This window comes from Protopterus annectens, chromosome 3.part0, assembly GCF_019279795.1.
Source record: "Protopterus annectens isolate FY-2018-M chromosome 3.part0, PAN1.0, whole genome shotgun sequence".
In the NCBI taxonomy this organism is placed as follows: domain Eukaryota; kingdom Metazoa; phylum Chordata; order Ceratodontiformes; family Protopteridae; genus Protopterus; species Protopterus annectens.
Window position 1 is genome coordinate 1,766,544,461 of NC_056731.1, and position 26,065 is coordinate 1,766,570,525.

Genomic DNA, 26,065 nt, shown 5'->3' on the forward strand with positions numbered 1-26,065 from the left:
ATCTGGCTGAAGTGATTGCAACCCCAAAAAATAGTTTCCCACGATAAAAAATGTTTACATCTACCCTGGCTGTTGGCTTGAAAGGAGGTTGAATTAAGGTTTTTAGGAGAATATTCAGATCCCATGAGTGAGAAGGATCTTTGATGGGAGGGAAGGGTGTCGGAGTAAGAATACACCTTTAAGAAAGGCTTTACACACTCTAGACGAGGCCAAAGAAAACTGGTTATGTCCTATATGAACATTTTAGATAGCTAAAAGTTGAATCTTTAAAATTGTTGAATAACTAGCACCATCATTGTAAATGAAAGCAAGGAAATCCAGAATAGCTGAAATGGATGCTGAAAAGGGATCTGTTTGTCTCTGTGCCACCCAAAGAGAGAATCGTTATGATTTACTCTTATACACCCTTCCTGTAGGAATTTTGAGATCAGTAGAACAGGTGGGAAAGAGTATAGGAGTCTTGGGGATCAGTCCCGGCTAAGAAAGTCTCTCGATGGCTCCCCTTCTGGAGGGGGATCAGAACAAAGTGCCTGCTGCACTTGGAGTTGAGTGGGGAGGCAGAGAAGATGGCAGCATGGTTGACTCCATTAACAGAAAATCATTTCCGTCACCACAGGATTGAGAGACCACTTGCGAAATATGGAACTGCTCAGTCTGTCTGTTAGAACATTGGACTTCCCTGGAATGAAGGTTGGCAGAATAAAGTGGCTGGAAGAGATCACCCACTGCCAAAGTCCCATTGCCTTTCGACATAGAAAGCAGCACTTGGTTCTCCCGTTTGTTGATGTACCAGACAGCTGACATATTGTCTGTCTGAAGAGCAATCATCCCTGGAAGAAGAACATCTTTAAAGGCCTGCAAAGCTAATAGCACTGCTGTCATTTCCATGATATTGATGTGAAGATTAGCCTCCTGATTGTACAAAAAACCTTGGACTGTTCTTCCCAAGAAATGTCCCTTCCCCATAGTTTGGAGGTGTCTATGGTCACTGTGGCTGTGGGTGGTGGAAGGATAAAAGACTAAACTTGAGAAATTCCTCTTGTGGTGATCCATGAAGAAACATGCTCTTTGCGATTCTCATAATACATACTGGAAGAGAGAGAGGGGATGACTTCTGACAGACTGCTGCACACAAGTGTCCATTGAAGTACTCTCATGTAATATCTTGTATTCATATTATAGTTATAGAAGTTGCCATGGATCCTAGAAATTGCAAAATTAACCTTGCTGGCAGGGATACTTGGGCTCGTAATGTGTTTATCCTGATTGATGGAAACTTTTGGCTTGCATGACTGTGTTCAGATGAGCACCAGTGAACTCCAGGACTTGAGTGGGGGGAGAGATGAGATTGGCATTTGGTTCATTGTAATGCCCAATTGAAGACATAGTTAGAACAAGTAGTCTCTTGTTTGAATCAGAAGATGCTTGGTGGAAGCAGAGAGGAGCCAGTTATTGAGATATAGAAACACCTGGAATCCAGCAGCCTCAGGTGAGCTGCAACCACTGCCATACATTTGGTGAACATCCTGGGACTGTGGTGAGGCCAAAGTGCAGGACTCTGAATTGGTAATTACTGGCTGTCAGCCAGAAGCAGAGGCATTTCCTGGACCACCTGTCTATTTTGATGTGATCGGCCAAAATACAGATCCACAGCTCGAACAGGGCAATAACCACCACAGGCACAGTTCGCAGAATAATTGTCACGATGCAACAGTTAAAAATCCAGTTTATTATCAAAGAAAATACACTCCAAAAAAACAGTCAGGTTAACCGCTTTCATCTGACTACAATCAGACTTCATCAGAACCATTAATTAACAGTTGATTGATCCTTATAAAGTCATTTTGGCGCCAAAAAAGTTAATAGATTAATAAACCAAAAATACTTTTTAAAAAACTTTGGTATAAAATGCTTTTCCAAGTAAGAAGTGTTGATTAAAATGCTAAACTAAAATGTGCACCTCAGTAAAACCTTCCCAAGTGTGACCACATATAAATAAAGGAATAAATAAAGAAGTAAATGAAATACATACATAGCTGCATAAATATTATCCTACTATATGGTGGTAAACTTGGGGTCCTTGCCAAACTTCATCCACGGTCCAATAATAAAATAGGCTTAATGCTAATGCTATCATTGAGACCGGGAAATGAAGTGGCATCACAAAAAATCTGCCATTCACTTTCTTTATAGGCCAGATAGGTCTTCCAATTACCACCATAAACTAACGTCTCCATTTGATCTACTATAGAAAATTTAAACACATGGTCTTCACCTTTGTCCAACACGTGTCTACTTAATGCATTCTTGGTGTCTTTCTTCTTTATTTTATATAAATGTTCATAAATCCGTGTTTTTAGTCTCCTTTCTGTCTTGCCTAAGTAATAGGCAGGACAGAGTACACATGTGACAAGGTAAACAACTCTTTGGCTGTTGCAGTTCCCTTTTATACAATAGCACACTGTGTTCAAAAAATTGTGTAGCTTAATGGTCTTACTCTCATTGATATTTTTACATTGACTACAGGAACCACATCTTTTTGTTCCACTCTTGTTCTGTGAAGATTTAGTTTTCGAACTAGTCTCTATTAACTTTTTTAAGTTAAATGAGGTCTTACAAACACTAAAGGGTTGACTACCTAGACACGAACTGATATTTTCGGAAGTGTTTAACAACTCCCAGTGTCTGTTCAAAATTTCTTTCACTAAATTTGTGTATGGATTAAACATGATGATGCAAACTATCCTATTAATTCCTGCACTTGTCTTGTTTTTGTTCAAAAAAGGTTTTCCTAACAATGATGTATATCTACTACCCCAATTGGTCTTGACATGTCCTGCCACTTTGTCTAACATTACTTTAGGATATCGTCTGTTCATAAACATTTGATGAATACCTTCGATTTCATTTTCCATGATGTCTTTGGTGGAAGACATCCTGGCTGCACGAATACATTGCCCCTTAAACACATTCCTAAAGATGTGTTGTGGGTGGCAACTACTGTATTCGATGTAATCATTCGAGAAAGTTGATTTCCTAACAATTCTCGAAACAAAACCATCAGGAATATTGCTTATAAAAGTATCCAGATAAGGAATACCAAATTTCTCAAACTTAAAAGTAAATTTAAGAAAATCAGTACTAGTGTTTATATAATTGACAAACCTGTGTATGTCCTCAATTGGCCCCTTCCAAATAATAAACAAGTCGTCCAAATATCGAGAATACAATGAAATGTTTTGGTAAAATTCACTGGGAAAAAGAACTTGATTTTCCCACTCAAGCATAACCAGGTTAAAATCCCCATTGCTACCCCTCTGGTCTGCCTGAAATATTCTCCTTGAAATTGGATGTAATTATGTTCAAGGACTAGACCCATCATGTCCAAGATTAAACAAATTCTGTCCCAACTAAGTCCAGAGTATTTTTTAAGACTATTACCAAAAAATTCTATTCCAGTGGAACTAGGGATACAAGAAAACAAATCTTGAACATCTATTGTCAAAAAAGTAAGGTCTTCTACCCATACATCCGGAGTTAATCTACTCAAAAATTCCCATGAGTCTTTGATTAAATGAGGGACACTGCTGTAAACATGTTTAGTCCATTGGTCAATCGTGACTCCTATGTTGTAAGTTTTGGAATGGGAGCCAGCAATAATCGGTCTAAAAGGTGGGTTTTCCAAGGATTTATGTATTTTTGGAATTCCAAAAATGTTGGCCATCCTTGGAAATTCTGTTCTTAAAAAATTGTAAACCTCATTAGAAATACGGTTGTCCAACAAGTACTCCTCAATTGCCAAATCAATCCTACGGTAACCAATATTGATTTGGTTCAAAGAGACCTCTTCATAATTCCCTGATGTAAATAGGATGTCATGAATAACTCTGTTGTAGTTTACTGTATCAAAAATGACCAAACCCCCTCCTTTGTCCGGTTTCATAATCCTAATGTTTTTGTTAGTCACAATTTCTTTTAAACAATTCCTCTCACTGGTAGTCAAATTATCCTCAAAAGGTGGAATTGAGTAAGATTTTTTGTGTATATTGTTGTATAATCTGTAAATATCATTGCATACCATTTTTTCATATAGGGCCACCTGGGGGTGAGATGTAGGTATATAAGCACTCTTCCTACATAATCGGTTACACTTGTACTGATCACTGTAGCTGTTGCCTTGGTTGTCCCTAAATTGTAAGGCCAAATTCATTCTACGGCAGTACAATTTGATCTCTTTAACCACGTCTACTAAATTAAATTTGACTGTAGGAATGAACTTCATTCCCTTGCTGAAAAGTGTAAAAAATTCATGTGAAACAAACAATTCAGAATAGTTATAAACCTTAAATCCAGCAAAAGTAAGAACAAGTGGTGTCGACCCACCTCTTGTGTCCACTTTGTTATTAACTAAACTGTCTTTTACTGTAACCACTAAGTTTGACTCTAGAGGAGGGTCTTGAACCATTAAAGTTGGGACACATTTATTAGTGGCCCTGTCTTTTACCTGTACTGTCTTTTCCTGTATTGTTTGGGCGCGGGGTAAAATCTCCCTCCCTGAAAATTTGTATTGTCGTCAATTCTATCATTCCTATTAACATTGTCCCTGCCAATGTTATAATCAGTCACACGTTTGTTGTCCCTCACTGTGTTGGTATGAGGCCAAACATATGCTCTTTGCTTCTCGTATAATTCTAAATCCCTATCTAACTTTTTAAGCTTCCTGTTGTATACACCTTTTGCTTTGTTGTCAGCAACATAAAATTGTTTGTGATACAAATCCTGCCATGTGTCAAAATTACTGCCATGCACAATTTCCTCATTCAACACTTCTACTTCATTTAATAACATAGTAATTTTCTCATCATTGAATTTCATCAATGTTTTAATATAATTAAAACCAAAATCATCAAACATATGATTAAATTCCTGGATAACCTCTTCTGTATAAGACACACCTAGTGGCAATTTAAAAAATCGCAACCCTTTTGGTACAATATCTAACTTTAAACATTTCTCTAAATATGCATTGTCAATTCTTGTACTTTTTAAGACAAATAACTTTTTGCCCATTAAAAATATTTTCTCCTTAATAGGCTCTAAGTTGCCACTAGACAAATTCCCACCCCATGTGTCTCTGTGTTCACTCTCTGAAAAATAATCCAATCCATCACTCAAAAAACTATTCAAAACATCATTCACATTAAAATTGCTTTTATTAGCGTCCCCAAGGGAATACCCCTGTTTGTGGTTAGGTTTAAACTTAGTCCAAGGGCTAGAAATAATGTCTTTTCGAACAGTACCTTTATTACGCTCGCCACCCTGACTCACTGTGGCAGAATAAGTTTTCACATATTCCTTCTTCTTAGGTTTAGCCCTCAACCGGTGTGTCTCTTCATTGTTATGAAAAAAGCTAAAATCAAAAGTAAAATCACCCGCTTGCGAAAGGTTAATGTCCACATCCCTTGTTTCCACATTTAAATCCACGTTAGGTGTTCCCGTTGGTTTAACTGTAATTTGTCCATTTGGAATATCCTCATCACTCCCTGCGTTACCTGAAGTGGAAGATTGTAAAGGTAACGACTCGAGTGGCACTAAGCGACGTGCTTGATCCGCTGAGGCTCCATTTTGGACGGCTTCAGACAGCCTTCCCACGAGCTCTAGAAGTTTGCTCACGAGGGTAGTGTAGTCTTCCCTGCTCAATGACACAGACAGGGACCCGGTTTCAGCCATAGACACAACCAAGTAAAAAACAGTCCACCAAAAAACTCCAAAAGTAAATGGCCAAAATACAGATCCACAGCTCGAACAGGGCAATAACCACCACAGGCACAGTTCGCAGAATAATTGTCACAATGCAACAGTTAAAAATCCAGTTTATTACCAAAGAAAATACACTCCAAAAAAACGGTCAGGTTAAGTGCTTTCATCTGACGATCAGACTTCATCAGAACCATTAATTAACAGTTGATTGATCCTTATAAAGTCATTTTGGCGCCAAAAAAGTTAATAGATTAATAAACCAAAAATACTTCCTTAAAAATACCTTTTAAAAAACTTTGGTTTTAAAATGCTTTTCCAAGTAAGAAATGTCGATTAAAATGCTAAACTAAAATGTGCACCTCAGTAAAACCTTCCCAAGTGTGACCACATATAAATAAAGGAATAAATAAAGAAGTAAATAAAAGTAAATGAAATACATACATAGCTGCATAAATATTGTCCTACTATATGGTGGTAAACTTGGGGTCCTTGCCAAACTTCATCCACGGTCCAATAATAAAAAAGGCTTAATGCTAATGCTATCATTGAGACCGGGAAATGAAGTGGCATCACAAAAAATCTGCCATTCACTTTCTTTATAGGCCAGATAGGTCTTCCAATTACCACCATAAACTAACGTCTCCACTTGATCTACTATAGAAAATTTAAACACATGGTCTTCACCTTTGTCCAACACGTGTCTACTTAATGCATTTTTGGTGTCTTTCTTCTTTATTTTATATAAATGTTCATAAATCCGTGTTTTTAGTCTCCTTTCTGTCTTGCCTAAGTAATAGGCAGGACAGAGTACACATGTGGCAAGGTAAACAACTCTTTGGCTGTTGCAGTTCCCTTTTATACAATAGCACACTGTGTTCAAAAAATTGTGTAGCTTCATGGTCTTACTCTCATTGATATTTTTACATTGACTACAGGAACCACATCTTTTTGTTCCACTCTTGTTCTGTGAAGATTTAGCTTTTGAACTAGCCTCTATTAACTTTTTTAAGTTAAATGAGGTCTTACAAACACTAAAGGGTTGACTACCTAGACACGAACTGATGTTTTCAGAAGTGTTTATCAACTCCCAGTGTCTGTTCAAAATTTCCTTCACTAGATTTGTGTATGGGTTAAACATGATGATGCAAACTGTCCTGTTAATTCCTGCACTTATCTTGTTGTTATTCAAAAAAGGTTTTCCTAACAGTGATGTATATCTACTACCCCAATTGGTCTTGACATGTCCTGCCACTTTGTCTAACATTACTTTAGGATATCGTCTGTTCATAAACATTTGGTGAATACCTTCGATTTCATTTTCCATGATGTCTTTGGTGGAAGACATCCTGGCTGCACGAATACATTGCCCCTTGAACACATTCCTAAAAATGTGTTGTGGGTGGCAACTACTGTATTCGATGTAATCGTTCGAGAAAGTTGATTTCCTAAAAATTCTCAAAACAAAACCATCAGGAGTGTTGCTTATAAAAGTATCCAGATAAGGAATACCAAATTTCTCAAACTTAAAAGTAAATTTAAGAACATCAGTACTAGTGTTTATATAATTGACGAACCTGTGTATGTCCTCAATTGGCCCCTTCCAAATAATAAACAAGTCGTCCAAATATCGAGAATACAATGAAATGTTTTGGTAAAATTCACTGGGAAAAAGAACTTGATTTTCCCACTCAAGCATAACCAGGTTGGCAAAAATGGGGGCACAAGAAGCCCCCATTGCTACCCCTCTGGTCTGCCTGAAGTATTCTCCTTGAAATTGGATGTAATTATGTTCAAGGACTAGACCCATCATGTCCAAGATTAAACAAATTCTGTCCCAACTAAGTTCAGAGTATTTTTTTAAGACTATTACCAAAAAATTCTATTCCTGTGGAACTAGGGATACAAGAAAACAAATCTTGAACATCTGTTGTCAAAAAAGTAAGGTCTCCTACCCATACATCCGGAGTTAATCTACTCAAAAATTCCCATGAGTCTTTGATTAAATGAGGGACACTGCTGTAAACATGTTTAGTCCATTGGTCAATTGTGACTCCTATGTTGTAGGTTTTAGAATAGGAACCTGCGATAATCGGTCTAAAATGTGGGTTTTCCAAAGATTTATGTATTTTAGGAATTCCAAAAATGTTGGCCATCCTTGGAAATTCTGTTCTTAAAAAATTGTAAACCTCATTAGAAATACGGTTGTCCAACAAGTACTCCTCAATTGCCAAATCAATCCTACGGTACCCAATGTTGATTTGGTTCAAAGAGACCTCTTCTTAATTCCCTGATGTAAATAGGATGTCATGAATAACTCTATTGTAGTTTACTGTATCAAAAATGACCAAACCCCCTCCTTTGTCCGGTTTCATAATCCTAATGTTTTTGTTAGTCACAATTTCTTTTAAACAATTCCTCTCACTTGCAGTCAAATTATCCTCAAAAGGTGGAATTGAGTAAGATTTTTTGTGTATATTGTTGTATAATCTGTAAATATCATTGCATACCATTTTTTCATATAGGGCCACCTGGGGGTGAGATGTAGGTATATAAGCACTCTTCCTACATAATCGGTTACAATTGTACTGATCACTGTAGCTGTTGCCTTGGTTGTCCCTAAATTGTAAGGCCAAATTCATTCTACGGCAGTACAATTTGATCTCTTTAACCGCGTCTACTAAATTAAATTTGACTGTAGGAATGAACTTCATTCCCTTGCTGAAAAGTGTAAAAAATTCATGTGAAACAAACAATTCAGAATAGTTATAAACCTTAAATCCAGCAAAAGTAAGTACTTGTGTCCACTTTGTTATTAACTAAACTGTCTTTTACTTTAACCACTAAATTTGACTCTAGAGGAGGGTCTTGAACCATTAAAGTTGGGACACATTTATTAGTGGCCCTGTCTTTTACCTCTACTGTCTTTTCCTGTATTGTTTGGGCGCGGGGTAAAATCTCCCGCCCTGAAAATTTGTATTGTCGTCAATTCTATCATTCCTATTAACATTGTCCCTGCCAATGTTATAATCAGTCACACGTTTGGTGTCCCTCACGGTGTTGGTATGAGGCCAAACATATGCTCTTTGCTTCTTGTATAATTAATTCTAAATCCCTATCTAACTTTTTAAGCTTCCTGTTGTATACACCTTTTGCTTTGTTGTCAGCAACATAAAATTGTTTGTGATACAAATCCTGCCATGTGTTAAAATTACTGCCATGCACAATTTCCTCATTCAACACTTCTACTTCATTTAATAACATAGTAATTTTCTCATCATTGAATTTCATCAATGTTTTAATATAATTAAAACCAAAATCATCAAACATATGATTAAATTCCTGGATAACCTCTTCTGTATAAGACACACCTAGTGGCAATTTAAAAAATCTCAACCCTTTTGGTACAATACCTCACTTTAAACATTTCTCTAAATATGCATTGTCAATTCTTGTACTTTTTAAGACAAATAACTTTTTGCCCATTAAAAATATTTTCTCCTTAATAGGCTCTAAGTTGCCACATTTATATAAAATAAAGAAGAAAGACACCAAAAATGCATTAAGTAGACACGTGTTGGACAAAGGTGAAGACCATGTGTTTAAATTTTCTATAGTAGATCAAGTGGAGACGTTAGTTTATGGTGGTAATTGGAAGACCTATCTGGCCTATAAAGAAAGTGAATGGCAGATTTTTTGTGATGCCACTTCATTTCCCGGTCTCAATGATAGCATTAGTATTAAGCCTTTTTTATTATTGGACCGTGGATGAAGTTTACCAAGTTTACCACCATATAATAGGATAATATTTATGCAGCTATGTATGTATTTCATTTACTTCTTTATTTATTCCTTTATTTATATGTGGTCACACTTGGGAAGGTTTTACTGAGGTGCACATTTTAGTTTAGCATTTTTATCAACACTTCTTACTTGGAAAAGCATTTTAAACCAAAGTTTTTTAAAAAGTATTTTTAAGAAAGTATTTTTGGTTTATTACTCTATTAACTTTTTTTGGCGCCAAAATGACTTTATAAGGATCAATCAACTGTTAATTAATGGTTCTGATGAAGTCTGATCGTAGTCAGATGTAACCTGACCGAGTGTATTTTCTTTGGTAATAAACTGGATTTTTAACTGTTGCATCGTGACAATTATTCTGCAAACTGTGCCTGTGGTGGTTATTACCCTGTTCGAACTGTGGATCTGTATTTTGGCCATTTACTTTTGGAGTTTTTTGGTGGACTGTTTTTTATTTTGATGTGTTAGTATGCATCCTAGAGATCTATCAAGCACATTCAATCATCCTTGTTCAGAAGTGGCAGAATGGCTTGAACCGTGACCATTCGGAACTTGGAGCATTTGACATATTGGTTTAAATTGCTGAGATCCAGGATGAGTCTCAGGTCCAAGGTTTTCTTTGGAACTAAAAGGATCCTTGAATAAGTTCCAACTCCTTGTTAGTCTTGGGGGGCATCTGTGTGACTTTTTTCCAGTAGTTTTTGAATTTCCATGGATGCTGCTTTTCTTTGACTGGATGGAACATCTGGGAATTTTTGTAGAACAACTGGGGGAATGTAGGAAAAAGGGTATGTAATATCCTCTGGAAATTATCTCTGCACCCAAGTGTCTTTGTTGATTGCTGCCCAGATTTGTGGCTGTAGGGATAAGCGACACCTAACTGCCTCCATAGTGTAGCAGTCAGGCAATCCTTCAACAGCACTGATAGGGATTCATAGAAAACTGAGCTTTGAAACCCTGATTTTGTGGCCCTCCTCTGACACTCAGGCATTGTCTATTATTAGAGTTCCTCCCCTGCCATGTGGAGATCTGTCTCTATAGGAGTCTTGGGAAGAGCTTTGCAAATTCTGGATCCAAATTTCCCTGCCACCTCTCTGATTCCGAGAAAGGTTCTCCCTACAGAAGATAAGGTCTTCCCATCTTGTTCACTCCTAGACAGGTTTTCTTTAACCTTGGGTCCAAATAAGTTAGATCCATGAGGGGAGCATTTATGAAAAATGACTTGAAGGGCTCTGCAAAGTCACAGAGGCTTATTGAGCAGTGCCATCTCATGGTTATTCCAGAACCCGCAACTCTTAAGGCACCTTCTGAGGCATATGAAATAAGCCTCATAGAAGGGTTCAGTAGAGATTGTAGGGTGGCCAGTTGCATAGAAACAGTCTTTTTGTCCTCCACAGACATGGACCTAGAGAAGACATTGGAAAACTCTTTGATCAAGTCTCTCTGAAACCTTGTGACATGTGCCACATTATTCAGTGGCCTAAGGGCAAAGGTTGCTGATGCATACACATACATCTCAAATCTGTCCAACATCCTCAACCCTCTGTTGGGGGGATGGACAGTAGTAGTTTCTTTCTTTGTAGCCACAGCTACCACCATAGCATCGACTGGGGAACCCTTGCTCTAGTGGGCCCAATCCTTTGATGCAATTAAATATTTGTCTGGTCATTTGGTGATTGGCTCTGTGACATCTGGATCCTTCTATGCCCAGTGGGAGATCAGGTCTACCATCTCATCCACCAGGGGAACTTCCCAGGATGTAGCTGAGCCAGCTCTAAAAGCCTCAGGAAACACTGACTCCTCTTGGGAAGTAGTGGGGGGAGGGGTCAGAAGACCAACCATCTTTCTGTCTCAAAAGATCAAGTATTTCACAGAATGATATATCCTCCAAGGGTGACCAAGAGACCCTTTTTCCTCATTAAAGTCACTGTCTTTCATGAGGGACTCCTGTGAGGATTCTAAATGCCTCCTCTTGCACATACTCTTTCAAGAGGGCTGTCTGGTGGGATGCTACAGAGAGGACTCTGAAGTGCAAGGTCAATCCTAAATGAGGACTACCTCAAGACTTGTATGGTCCAGCTATCCCAATGCAACAGAATGTATAGGGTCTGAGACAACAGCAGAAAGAAGTGGAGGGTTCGACCCGAGGGAGTCAGGCATGTCTTATTTGCAGAGGTGGGAAAACTCTCTCTTCTACCTTATAAGCCAAAGACATTGGAGAGGCAAGAATCACCCTGGCAGGAGATGAAGACAGCTGTCCAGGATGGCTCAGAGCATCACCATGGCTCTGCCTCAAGGTAGAAGTCAGAGTCAAGCTGTCCAGCACCAAAGCTGCAAGAGAAAAGATGGCTCCAAAGGCATCAGACTTGACCCTATCCCCCTATATCCAGTGCAGGCACTTCGGCTCTCAGATCCCTCTGGCTCCGATGAGGTCTGCTCTGACTGGATAAGAAGTAGTTGGAGTCAAAGAAGGCCAAGCTTTTGGATCTAAAGTAGACAGACTTGGGATTTGTGGGTCGAATGGCTTTAAAATCAATGGTCAGATCAGAGTAGGATTCAGCAACTGGATAGGGGCTGATGGCAGGCTCACTGGTCTGATAGAAGGCAAAGACATTATAATGCCAAAGTGAATCTAGGCCTGAAGAAACTTCCTCATCATCCTGTTGACATCTGCTTCAGTTATACTCCAAGACAACCTGAGAGATGATGAAGTGGAGGGTGGCTTGGAAGTTCTTTTCAGCATCTCTTGGAAAACAAGTGAGAGGATCTGAGAAGATATCAGCTCCAGAGTGAAGGGGAAAGAGTGTTCAGTGGGTGATTTAGTCTTAGATGTTGTCAGATCTGATGCACTTGATGAATCTGACAGTTTTAAAATTTTTTCAGGAGGAGAAGAACCTGGTACAGCAGAAGGAGAACAATCAGGGGATCATTTCTTTCCTTTCTTACTCTTGCTTGAGGAATCCCCTTTGGCCTTCTCAGGAGGTTTCTGCAGATGTAGAAGCAGAGGTAGAAGAGCCTGAAGAAGTAGAAGACAAAAGACCATTCAAAACCAACTCATTGCAGCATTCCAACAGGCATGGTGATTGAAGCCTGCACAAATGACTCAGTCTGTATCCAAGTGTTGAGATCTTAAACAATATACATACTCCTGGTAGGCATCAGAGTTTAGTATTTTGTGTCTGGCAGGCTTGTCTGACATTACCTAAAACATTAGGAAGAAAAAACAAAGATGGGAGGATAAATTACCAACAATGGTAAGGAAGACAACAGATCACCTACAATGGTAAGTCTTAGTGTACCTAAAACAGGTTGCAGTTGGGAAGAAGTGTAGAAAAGAAGGCCTACTTTTATTTATTTATTTATTTTTTAAACACCAAAAAGGTGAGGAAGGATGAAATACTGAAACTATATAGGTTACATAAGCCATTAAAGTTATAGAGTATTTAAAATATATAAATGTCACTTATCTGTTTTTCAGCTATGCGCAAGGTACAGTGATTACGTCCATTCAGTAAAACAGCAAATGAGATCTGGGGTAATGCTGTTGCTGAGTAGGATTATGGGTATGGGGAGGAACTTGAGTTATGGATCCAAGTCTTTGAAATGGCCGAAGTCAGATCAGGGACCCCATTAGGTGAGGAATGGACAAAAAAGATAAAATCAGATACATTGTTTAATCTTTTGTTTTTACTTTACTGCAATCCATCTGGAAGAAGACTCAAAGGAGGGATGTATGACCTGCCTAATGGTCTCTTGCCTCAGTTACCCCATGAAGAATCTCCCTCAGTGTCTCCCAGCCTCACTGAAGATGGTTCTCGCATGCCCATATTGAACACTAGAAGAGCCAGAGAGGAGATGGCTGAGTCTTGGTTTACAGTGGCCGAAAGGACTACACCAGAAAAACTGGAGAGGTAAGTGAATGGTCTGAGCAAAAAACACTAGCCACTGCAGGTTCAACTACTATCAGCTGAGGCTTAAACTGAGCCAGTGGCAATGTCAAGGCCAGCTTGGTAAGTGTTTTTTTTTTTCTTTCTAGAAACAGCAGGAGTAGAACCAGTAGGAGTGGAGTAAGTATCCATGCTGTAACCAAGGAGGAGATGTCAAAAGCAGTAAACACTACTGCAGTGATTCCATTGTAAGGTAAAATGTCACCTTTACCCACATTTGTCCCAGTCTCTTCACAAAATAAAAGCAGAAGCAGCACTCAAATTTCCTGTCAGCACTTTTTTCACCAAATTAAATACATTGAAAGAAAAAGAAAAAAAAGACAGGTAAGTTGTCACAAAGTGAACATATACATTACACTGAAAAACATATTCTTGCCCTTTCCAAATACAAATTTTAGTCATAAAAATAAAAAAATTACACAAGCAATACACATATTTTCACAAAAATAGACTCTAATTAGTCAAATAATACTTGTAGCTAAAAACAGTGGTCTCTGACAGGAAAAGTCTGATGTTGATAAAATACTGAGTTTCTTAAAGGAAAAATATTGCTTTTAGTCAGAAAATAAAATATTTTCTTAAAAGGCCAATGATTTCTGTGTAGAGGGGTTTCCCAACAGGAAATCATCTGCTAGAAAATAAGCTTTAGCCAATTGTAGTTCGTTATAGCTTCTCCTTAAGAAGACAATAAAGTACTGAATAAATTTTAACTTTGACTGCTGTGGGAGGATAATTAGTAAGACATATAAAATATTGCATGATAACTATAGGAATCAATTAGAAGAGGTTCAGAAAAGATTAGGAAAAGAGATTAGACATGCAAGGACATTTGTATGGCTCCCAAATATGGAACAAAGTCTAGATTTAAGCATTTTGCCTAGAAGTGTTTGCATAGATACTTTTGTACCCCAAGTAGACTCCAAAGAATTCTTCCTCTGGTAGACGGCAAATGTTGAAGGCATGATGGGGAAGAAACAGGTAACTGGAAGCATATGTTTTGGGAGTATAATGAGTTGGCAGACTTTAAAAATTCCCTACAGAGTACTCTGTCAGGAATACTGGCTGAGCAAATGAGTTTAACTAAGATAAGAAAATGAATATTTGAGGTAGGATACATGATCTGATTTGCCTAGATGTAGTAAGGCTGTGTTGAGTTTAATTCTGCTGGTTGCCAAAAAACAATTACTAGAAAATGGCTATCAAAATATAAAGCAATTATACTTGAAGAAGTGAATAAACTGCAATGGTGGTGCTGCGGTAGTGTTGTTGTCTCACAGTAAGATGTTGTCCTGTTCGATTCTCAGCTAGAGTGTCTTCTGTGTGGAGACATGCGTGAATGGGCGTACCTTCATTAAAGGTTGTGCATCAGGGCTGGCAACTCGGCACGTAAAAATCTACTGCCAATCATTAGCGGACCGGAGTTCCACTGTGGTGACCCCTAACTGGGAAAAGCCAAAAGACACAACAACATACTTGAAGAAGTGAATAACGGAACAGAGATACAAGGATGGGAAATTGGATCTTTAGAAAAGGGTGGGTACAAATTACATAGAAAAATGTGAATTTTGGGAACAATAGATGCAGAAAAAATGTTTTGAAAGAGGAATGAGGTTTAAGAGATGGCAGGAATTGATTAATTTATGTAATGCTGCTTAGATTAAACATCACATATATTGTTATATATCCGATAATGTTTGTAAATGTGAACTTGTTAATATGGTTTGATTTCTTTTACATAAATGCAGTTTGCCTATGTGACAAATAATAATTCAATGAAAGTGTTTAAAAAAGTGAAGGTGTGTGTGTGTGTGTGTGTGTGTGTGTGTGTGTGTGTGTGTGTGTGTGTGTGTGTGTGTGTGTGTGTGTGCGTGTATGTGAGTGTTGGGGGGGGGGCTTTGAGAAGCTAACCATTTTTTTTTCCTGGGTGATAAACAACTCATAGCCTAAAGGTTACTGCAGCAGTGTGAATGATGTGTTGCTATAAAATCTCCTGTATTTTATAATTGTAAAAATGCTTTCTGTACCTATTTTTCTGTTAATGTGTTCACCAAAAATATGACTGTATGTCTGTACTGCCCTATAGTGATTATTAGCACAACTGCATCTTTTGTCCCTAGACCCTTGATGAAGAAGGGCCTTTGTGCAGACATAGTCAACCTTTCCAAATAAACAAAGCAAAAAAAAAAAAAATAGAAAACCACCCCAAAAGCATGGTCTTCAAACATGTATGTAGAGTTATACAATTAAGAAATTATCATGCTCAGTGTTGGATATTAACCTTTGGCACAAATGTTGGAATGTTTTCTTAATACCGTCTAAATAACTCTGATTAAGAAATAGTTATGGGTCATTGTTTTATTATAAATGCTTGAAAATCTGGTTTCAGGCATTATTTAGATATTAGTTTATTAATATGTATTTTTTTTTTGCTGGCACATTTTAATAAATACTTTTGTTTAAAAACTGTGTGGCTAATAGCTCTGTATGGTTAAATAATTTGTGGAACTCAAAACAGATTATGAGAATGCCTGATATATCTTGTTTGTCTGATTCTAATAAAAATTAGTTTATACGAAGCAGAGAGTAGACCTGTTATGATTTAGCTGCTAGCATGATTCTCCATCCTATGTATATCATGGCCATCTGCTAACTAAAATGGTATTAGTGTATAGGAGTATGACATTACACATCAACTCACTTCTACACTTAACTTATGACCATAGTAGAAAGCTATAGATTGTATCAAGTGTTATGTAACAATGCCCTTATGTGATATTTGTAGTGTTGTAGAGATTACAGTTTTATCAGCAGGTAGTTCACAGGGCATTGCTCCATACAGTTTTCATTCACATTTGTGGGTTGCATGCTAGTCCTTCTCAGGGTGAGTTTTTAGCAGAGCGAATTTACTGCTCCTTTTGCAGTGTCAAACTGCTGTTGAAATTATATACACACACAAAGCACTGTTCTAAAAAATGCATGAGATTCATTATATTAATTAGTGAAAATATTTAGAAGTTTCACATCAATTTATTGAGGCAAAATTACAGAGCGCTGTTCCTGGAACAACAGCTTCTTCTATTAGTGATAACATTCATTTTTGTAACAGCCATGGAATAAAATCTCATTGCTCAGCTTTACTTATAAACCACAAAGCACCTAGTGTTAAAAATAAATCGACATTTTAGTGCAGAAATCAGTCATCTGCTAACATTTACATATTTTATAACATCTGAACATAGTGCATACACATATTTTGTAGAATACAAACACAGACATTAACTATAGAAACAGGCGTAACATCAGTTACTTTTTATCAGCATGTGGAATTCAGAGAAAATAATATATAAATAGTGCATAAAGGAAGGCAGGTTTATAAATAAATTTCCTGTAAAAACAAACAACTTTAAAAGGCACTTTATATGACTGAATATTATGAATCTAAATAGGAAACTTTTGGAAGCACCCTTATAACAACTGCATACTGTTGGAAATGTAAATTATGTAATAACATTTTGAATATATGAATATAAATACAGGTGCATGTGCTCGTTTTCAGAATGAGGTTTTTGGGTCAAAGTACAGCTAATAAAAATATTACAAATGTATGTAACATTTCATTGTTAAATGGTTATAAAGCTTTAATATTTTATTGCTGGGCTTATTCTGTCTCATATCATACACACTTTTATTTATTTTATCTCTTCTCTTTTACTACCTTTCCAGTTTGAATCCATCACATTTTCATCTCTGCTCAAAATATCCTTATGGGTGAATTCCTTTTCCAAATCTTAGTATGCTAGCTTAAATTGCTTTTGCAAGTGGATACTATTTCGTCTGTTGCTAACTATAACACAGTAATTTTGGTTTTACTTTATACTTGTATTCCTGATAAATCTGGTCTGTAAATACTGTTCACTAAACTACTGTACATTTTTATGTTTTTGCCTGTGGCCCAGAATGCGGTTGAAAAGAGTTCATGTGTTGATCTTTTGACTTAACAAGTTAACCAACAGTACATAAGTATAATTTTACCCAATATGCACTTCAACAGCATTTACTGTATAAACTGTGTGGTAGCAGCGACATGCTTGTTGTGTGGATTCACCATTACATGTCTAGTATATTCAAGGAATATGACATGGTCACATTTAACAGCCATATCAAGTGTCAGTCTTGGTTTACCCCCCCCCCCCCCCATTTCAGTGGTGGATACCTTATGCAACATGTCTGAACTTAGACGTAACTGTAATATCGCTGCACTGGCTTAGCGCCAATCTGCTCTCAAGCTTGCCATTCTTAAGCACCTATGCATCCAGATATGCATAAACGAGAATTAACAATAGCAGAAACTAACCTCAAACATTCCACTGAAATGAGTAAAATCCGGAGAGAATATTGATTTGGGGAACCCATTCTTCTCCCTTGTAGGCTGAGATTAAAACTGAACTGGGTGTTGCCTGTAATAGCTTATGTTACTGTCTAACATGTTATGTTTCTAAATACATGTACACCCGATCCACTGGTAAGGGGTACCCAGTTTAACTCAATGTAAGAACAATAGAAATCATTTCAGCTTTTAACAGACATATTTTTTACTACTGTGGATGGTGTTTCTTCTTTGTTTACACATAGCAAATGGTCTCAGATGATGCAGTGGTTGATTGATTGTTCCTTTATGCACCATATAATGTCCATCAGTTATGTTTCCCAGAAAGTACTGTCAGGTTGTTTATGAACTCCAAGTAGATTAGACTAATCATCATTCTTTTCTTTCTGTGACTCAGATGGGTGCGCTGGTGAAGGTATCTTATCTGATTTTCCAGTAGCACCTTCTCCTAAATAAACATACAACAAATGATTTATATCCCATTAGTAATACACAAAGGAGCAATGTATTTATTTGTAATTAGTAAGAAAATAATAATTGCTGGCAAGTAGACCATGTAAAGGCTCTCACTTGTGACAGCAACAAAACTTGTCATCTCTCGAAACCAAAAGCAATCAGCACATCAAATTATGTTAATGCAGCAACTGTCCTATGGTCCATCAAAGCATTATGTGTTATTTATTTGCAGTTTGTAGTTGTACTCATCAAGAAAGCTACATGATTTCAGTATTACAAGTAAAACACTGTATACACCAAAGAAACTATAGACAAATGTCACATGCTGGATTTTTTGAGCCGTATTAGTTAATGAAACTAAAACAGCAAAGTGCCATAGTACATGACTCTGGCTTTATATTTAATGTACAAACACACTCTATGCTTGTCAAAGTGAAGAGATAATAATTACAAAATGCCTTGTAATTCCTGTGATCTTACTATCATGAGCATGACTGCTATTCTTTTTTTTTGTTGTTGGTAAGTACAGTTGTGTAAGTCCTAATTACCTGCAACAGTAGTTGTTTGAATTCCTCACTATCTCAGTTGCATTTTGGGTTATCTATCAAGGTAGTCTACTATGGCCATGGTGGTGCAGTTGTTAGTGTTGTCGCCTCACAGCAAGATGTTCTCCCTTTCGGTTCTCGGCTGCAGCACCTTCTGTGTGGAGTCTGCATGTCCTCTGCGCGGTCAAGTCATGTTTAAAGACATGCAGGTAGGTGCGTGCATGAATGGGTGTGCCTTCTTTTAAGGTTGGATGTTGGGCTGGCAACTCGCCACCATAAAAATCTACTGCTAATCATTGGCAGACCAGAGTTCCGCTGTGGCGCCCCCTAAATGGGAAAAGCCAAAAGACATTACTTTGTGTGCCATGGTGGTGCAGCGGATAGCATTGTCGCCTTACAGCAAGAGGTTCTCTGGTTTGATTCTCTGTTGGAGTGCCTTCTGTATGGAGTCTGCATGTCTTCCCCATGATCGAGTGACATTTAAAAACATGCAGGTAGGTGCATGAGTGAATGGGTGTGCCTTCTTTGAAGGTTGGGTGTCAGGCTGACACCTCGGCACCATAAAAATCTACTGCCAATCATTAGCAGACCAGAGTTCCGCTGTGGTGACCCCTAACCGGGAAAAGCCAAAAGACATTAGTTTTATCAAGGCAGTCTACTATTGTCCAGCTTTCAAGAGTTAAGACTCCCTTTCTCTCTTCTTGTGACAGCTGATTGGCTGAGCATATCCTGAGAGGGAAGCCTTCAGCTATCCAAGGAAGTGAGTGTTCAGGCTTTTTCACTATCAGAAAGAAGAGGAAAGAGCTTGAAGCCAACATCATCTAGAAAGAGTAAATCCATAGCCAGTTGCAATACCAAACAAACCTAACAACAACTGAGTCAAGGAGGTTGAAATCCACCTCAGCTATGCAAAGTTTGGGGGATGGCAAGTGAGCTGCCACTGAGAGAATGAAAAGTTCGAACTAGGGTTGCCACCTTTCACTCCTGCTAAAACCAGACCAAGGACACAATCTTTGCACCTCCCATAACCTCACCTATTTCCACCCCTCTCCCACCCACTTTCCTCCCATTTTGTGATGTCACCACAATCACCAGCAGAGGAGGAATGCCCTCTTTTTGCATTCTTGATGCTTCATTCTGTGGATTTACTATGCTTTTCTGTAAACAAACATAGCAAATCTGCCAATTTAACAAACTCCGATAGTTTGTTTCTTTTTTGAAACCGAATACCAGAGTTTGCACAGTGTTCCCTTGAGTACCAGACAATTGGTTTGGTTTCCAGATAGTCTGGAAAAAAATAGATAGGTGGCAATGCAAGTTCTAACTTCTACTGCTACAGGTAAGTAGAACTTACACAAGTGTACTATGTTCATCTTTTCCACTGCCTCAGTGGCATTTTGGGTAGATTCCCATAGCTTACGCTCCCTTGGAGGTAGAAGGGTAAGGATCCATGAGCCCCTGGAGAATAGTTCTAGCAAAGCTTACACTGGACCTTAAAAAGGAATCCAATTTTAATGCTTTGTGAAAGTATGAACAGAGGACCATGTTGATGCCTGTAGAATGCTTCTAGAGTTCACCACTTTCCAATATGCCAAAGAAGAAGATAAAGCTTTAGCTGAGTGAGCCTTAACCTTGCCTGAAAGGGATTTACTATGGTGGGAGTAACAGCAAACAATAGCAAAGGACAATCATCATGCAATAGTTTCCTTAAAGACAATCAGACCTTTCTTGGCCCCCATATAGTAGACAAACAGCTGTAATAATTCTATGCTGTGCAACTTATAAACAAAGGTATGGCATCTAGGTCCATAGATGTCATTATTCCACTGTATTCAGCATTCATCAGCCCTATCATGGAGTCAGTGCTCAGTTTGGTATGTTCCTAACCAAGCATATCCAACAACTGGAATGTCCACACAGGTTCCCCACTAAAAGAATACAGGGTGTAAGTAATATGTCTTATGTAGACCACCTCAAGGTCCTATCCATGTATTCTGTCTCCTACAGACTGTTGAGGGGAGATCTATGCCTGGCATACAAGCATACCTCTCAACCTCTTAGAGCAAGAAATATGGACAAAGCCATAAATAATGGGGAGACAAAGGCCAAGAAATAGGGACACTTTTTAAATATTGCTCTTACAAACTTAGAAAATAGATATAACAATAGGTTTTGCATTGGGATGAATTTTCTGTGGGGTATGGAGTCTAAAACTCAAATAACTGCCATTATTTTCTGACTTCAACCCTCAACAATTTATCAATGATTTGCTAGAAAACCACAATTTTATTAGGAAACAGACCAAAATTATAAGGCAAAAATCTGGACAATCTGCAGAAATCTGTACAGTTGAGAAGCATGCATACAAGGCATTGTCAGACCCCACTGCGATGGACCTCCTGCATATCTGCAAAACAAACTGCACAAGAAGTACCTGTTCTAAAGACTTAAACCTTGCCTGTGATATAAATTGGATCTGCTGAAGAGACAGGTATGTATCCCAGAGACTACCCAATTCTCTGGAACAGGCTCCCCATCCATATGAAGCAGAGTTCCTCCCTAGCCTGATTCAAGTGTAACTTGAACAGGAACAGGAAATTCATCCCCTAGTTTGGCACCTATGTCTCTTATGGACACAAGCAGCCTGTAAATCATTCATCTCGCAGACCCCTGCTCATAAATGTTTCACCTCCCAAGGCCCTGCTTACACTTATCAAGGGTACCATAATTTGTCAGAGATTTGGGATGCATGACTAGGCTTAAAAAGCCCCTTATGTTCATTACCCTAGTACACAGCCATGAACCTGTGAAGCTACCATTCCTAAAGGGCTTTGTAATGTTAGTGTACTGTCTAAGCTGCCTGTGCATGCACATACAAGATATGCAGAATATTTTCTCCCTTGTTTTTTTGGATCAGGACAGAACACTGGGGGATTCATAGCTTGATTCATGGTAAATTCAGAAACAATTCTAGGCATGAATGATGGATTAGTGTGTAACACAGCCCTGTCTTTGTGAAAAGTATGATAGGTTTGGCCCACCATTACAGCCTGCAGCTCAGAGGCTCAATTTGCAGATGTTAGACCAACGACTTATACAGTCTTCCAAATAATGAACAATAAGTCAGCCTGAAAGACATGTTCAAAAGAAGGTAAGATCAAATTTTCAATAAAGTGCAGTTGTGTAAGCACCAACATAACAGCAGATGTTTGAATAATCACTGCAGAAGCCTTAGCTATATTGGTTATAGCCGGATAAGAATATAACAAACAGCTGACTTCCAAATATTCAAGACATTCCACACACCCAAAATGTCAGTTAACTCAAGCTGAGCTGAACAAAAAGATAGGTTTGGGTGCCAAGAGCTTTCATCAAACAGAGAGGGAGGCTGAGTCTATATACTGGGAAAATAAATAAACAAATAAGTATTCACATCCTGGCATAAACAACACCCCAAAAAACAAAAGGGATGGAAGAGGGAAGGAGCAGTTACTGCACCAGTGATCATTATCTACTGTTACAGTAAGTTTACTTACACACCTGTACTATGTTCATCATACTGATCACTGCTGTGGTAGCCTTAGCAATATGGGTAGATTACCCTAGCATACTACATTTGGGAGGTGGAAGGGGAAGAGTCCCGGGGCTCAGAGCCTGATCTAGACCTAGAGAAGGAATCAAGCTTGTAACACCTTGTAAATGTTTGTATAGAGAACCAAGCTGCTGCTATTAGAATACTTTTGGAATCCAACCCTTTTCAGAAAGTGGCAGATGAAGCGAATGCCATAGAGGATTGGGCCTTGGCCCTGCCTGGAACAGTTTTGGTGTGGTGAGTATACCAAAAGGTAATAGCCCTAGAGAACCATTTGGAAATAGTCTGTTTTGACACAGGCTGTCCTTTTTTCTTTCCTGCACAAGAAATTAAAAATTGATCTGAAGATCTGAAAGATTTAGTTCTGCTAAGTTAGGGCCTGAGTTGTCTGTAGACATCCAAGGTATAGAGTATCAATAAGAAAATGGGGAGATGGATAATTTGGCTTAACTCCACTTTATTAATAAAAGAATATATGTGAAGTAGTTTACTTCATTTGGTCTTCAACCTGTGGGTTACGGATCCGAGCCAGCAACTTTTATTAGCATCTGATCTAAGCTCCAAACTCCTCCCCTTACCCATAATACACCTCCACTGCCTTCCATACCCAGATCTCGTTTGCCATGAATAGCTTATGCATCGTGATCTCTTGAACTCCAACTTTGTTGTTCTTCTTTCACTTTTCCCAGTTAGGGGACGCCACAGCAGAACTCCGGTCCGCTAATGATTGGCAGTAGATTTTTTTACGGGTGCCGAGGTGCCAGCTCGACGCCCAACCTTCATCGAAGGCACACCCATTCTACGCATGTCTTTCGAACACCACTCGACCACAGGGAGGACAGAGCTCCAACTTTAAGTGGGTAAAAACTTTTTGAATATCTTTTTTCTTTCAAAATCGCTAGATAGAGTTAGTATAGGTTCCCCTTCCTCCTCCCTTTGCTTGGTGCGTCGAGTTTTAGTGTTTTAGGGCACTTAGAGTAGTTTGTCTTGTTATGTGGATTTTTTGTCCCCCCCCCTCAGTGTTTGCTGTGTACAAGTGTGCTGAGTGGGTGTGTGTGTGTCAGGAAGAAAGAAAAACAACCTTTTTTCTTAGTTTCTTTCTACTAAAAGATAGTATGGCTGACAAACCGATTTTCAAGCGTTGCACTGAGTGTGGCCATAAATTATCCCCTGCGGATGGCCACACTCTGTGTGTTATGTGCTTGGGCATGGCCCATCTGAGTGTGGACTGCAATATATGTGTGGGCTTCTACCCCCGCGCCATTAAGGATAGGAAGGCCAAGTTGGCCCTCAAAGGCCTTCTTCCCCTTCAGAGACTGTTTCCTCATCTCCGGCTTCAGTCACAGCAGCTGCTGTGGCCGCCTCTCCTTCCACTCTTCCCCTGGCTTCTCCTCCCTCCCAGGCTGGAACTCAACTTCCTGTACAAAAGCCTGTGGAAGCGGAGCAGAAAAGGGGCAGAGAGAAGGAGAGAGAGTCAAAGGCGAGGGAAAAGCAAAAGAGGTCTCTGGACCTCCCTTCACCTGTTAAATCAATATGGATCCATGACTCCCCTCGGCTCCAATCTCTGAGGTTCTCCCCAGAGCCAGAGCAGACACATTCAGCTTCTAGGGCCTCATTGCCCCAACCTGCCAGGTTGGAGTCCGTGGCCTCATCGAGGTCCACCCAGTCTTTGTCTGAGGTTGATATGGATAAAATGATTAGGAGGTTTATCCATACTCAGATCTAGATGGGTGTCTTGCCAGCCCCCGCTCCCTCAGGAGGGGGGAGCACACTTCCTTTTTTCCAGCCGATATCTCCTTCTCTGATCCAACCTTTGGGTTTGGAGTATTCAGATCCTAGGATGGCTTTGGTCAGGGTTCGGCGCCGACGGTACCTGCTTCCTCGATGTGGACAGCTGCCTGGAGCAATTCGGATCCGACCAGCTCAGATCTGAGCAGCTCTCGGAGTCAGAGCTTAGGTGTTGGATCCGAGGGAGTGGAACTTATTTCATCGACTCCACCTTTGTCAGGCCCAATTCCCTCCCTCAGAGCTCCATCCACTTCAGGCCCAGCTCCGATTCTCTCATTGGACCCGGGAAGACAGGCCTCCTTATTGGCTTCTCAGGAGGTTTGCTCTCCTTCGGCATTCGATGTGGTAGAAAGGGTTCTCTCTGCTAAATCAAGACCCCTGACTGCCCCCACAGACTCCACCCAGATGCCCCGGCTCTGTCTACTGTCCCCATAATTTTACCAGAGGGACAGCCCATGCTCGATGAGCCCCAGATGGTTCCCCCCAAGGAACAAGTGGCTTGCGAGTTCCCCCCGGAGAGCTCCTCCGGAGAGATACCTTGCAATCATAAATGCAAGAGGAGGCACTTGGACTCCCCTGGACACAGACTAGGATGATGGAGAAGTTTCCCCTAGGTTACCTCCTGAGGATGTCTCCTTTTGTGACATCATGGAAATCCTGCATCAGCGGTGAGGTTGGTCTGCCCCCAAACCTTCATCTGATGAGTCTGTGTTCCTGGAGGCTTTCAGCACGGGCCCATCTACTTCCTGGGTGTCCCATCCCATGGATCCTTTGGTGGATCTGGTCACCTCATGGGCATAGAAGGAACCAGACATCATGGAACCCATTCCAAAAAGACTTTAAGCCCCCCCCATAGACAGACCAGCATGGAACAAGGGCTCCCCTGTAGATGCTATGGTGGTAGCAGCAGCCACAAAGAAGGAACTTGATCAGGAGAGTTCCTCGGTTCATCCTCCTGACCGAGAGTCGCAGATGATGGACCACCTAGGGAAGTGGGTTTATGCTTCAGCTACCTTTTCGATTAGGACACTGAACTACCTGGCCCATGTCACTAGACTCCAACGCGACCTGGTAAAGGGACTGGAGGAGTCTCCCCCCAAGTTCATGTCCCAGGAGGACAAGGCTTTGTTCTCCGTGAGGATGTCCACTTTAAAAGCAGTCTCCAACATGTCCATGCAACTCCTTTTGCATGCTACAGAAGGAGTGGCTAGGGTGGCTGGGTCCGGTGTGTCCATTAGGTGCAACACCTGTCTCAGGTTATGTCGATTTTTGGAACCCTTCAAGGCATCCTTTGCCAATGCCCCTTATGATGGCTCTACTCTCTTTTGTAAGACGATCAAAGAGACATTAGTCCAGAGTAAGAAGGACGGGAAGACGCTATCTGGCTTCGAGATCCACTTCTCGACCCCTCAAAGGTCCTTTTCCCAGAACCAGAGGGCAAAAGAAGATGCGGTTCTGGAAGTCACAGTATTCCCAGGACACTCGGGGTTCTTCTTCCCCCACAGAGGCAGAGGGGGACAGAATGGATGCCGGCCCAGAGACAGAGGGGTGTTCGAGGAATTTTGGGTCTCAAGAACATTTCTCAGACAGACCCGGGCAGCAACCCTGAGGGGTTGCCCGACTGCTGTACTCTGGAGGCAGTCAGGGGATGATTGTCCATGCACCTAGCAGTATGGGAGTCCATAACAACAGACCACTGGGTGCTTCAGATCATATCCAGAGGATACTCTATTCCATTCGTGGGTTTCCCCAAATCTTCCAAACACCTCCCGGCCATACCACCCATGCAAAG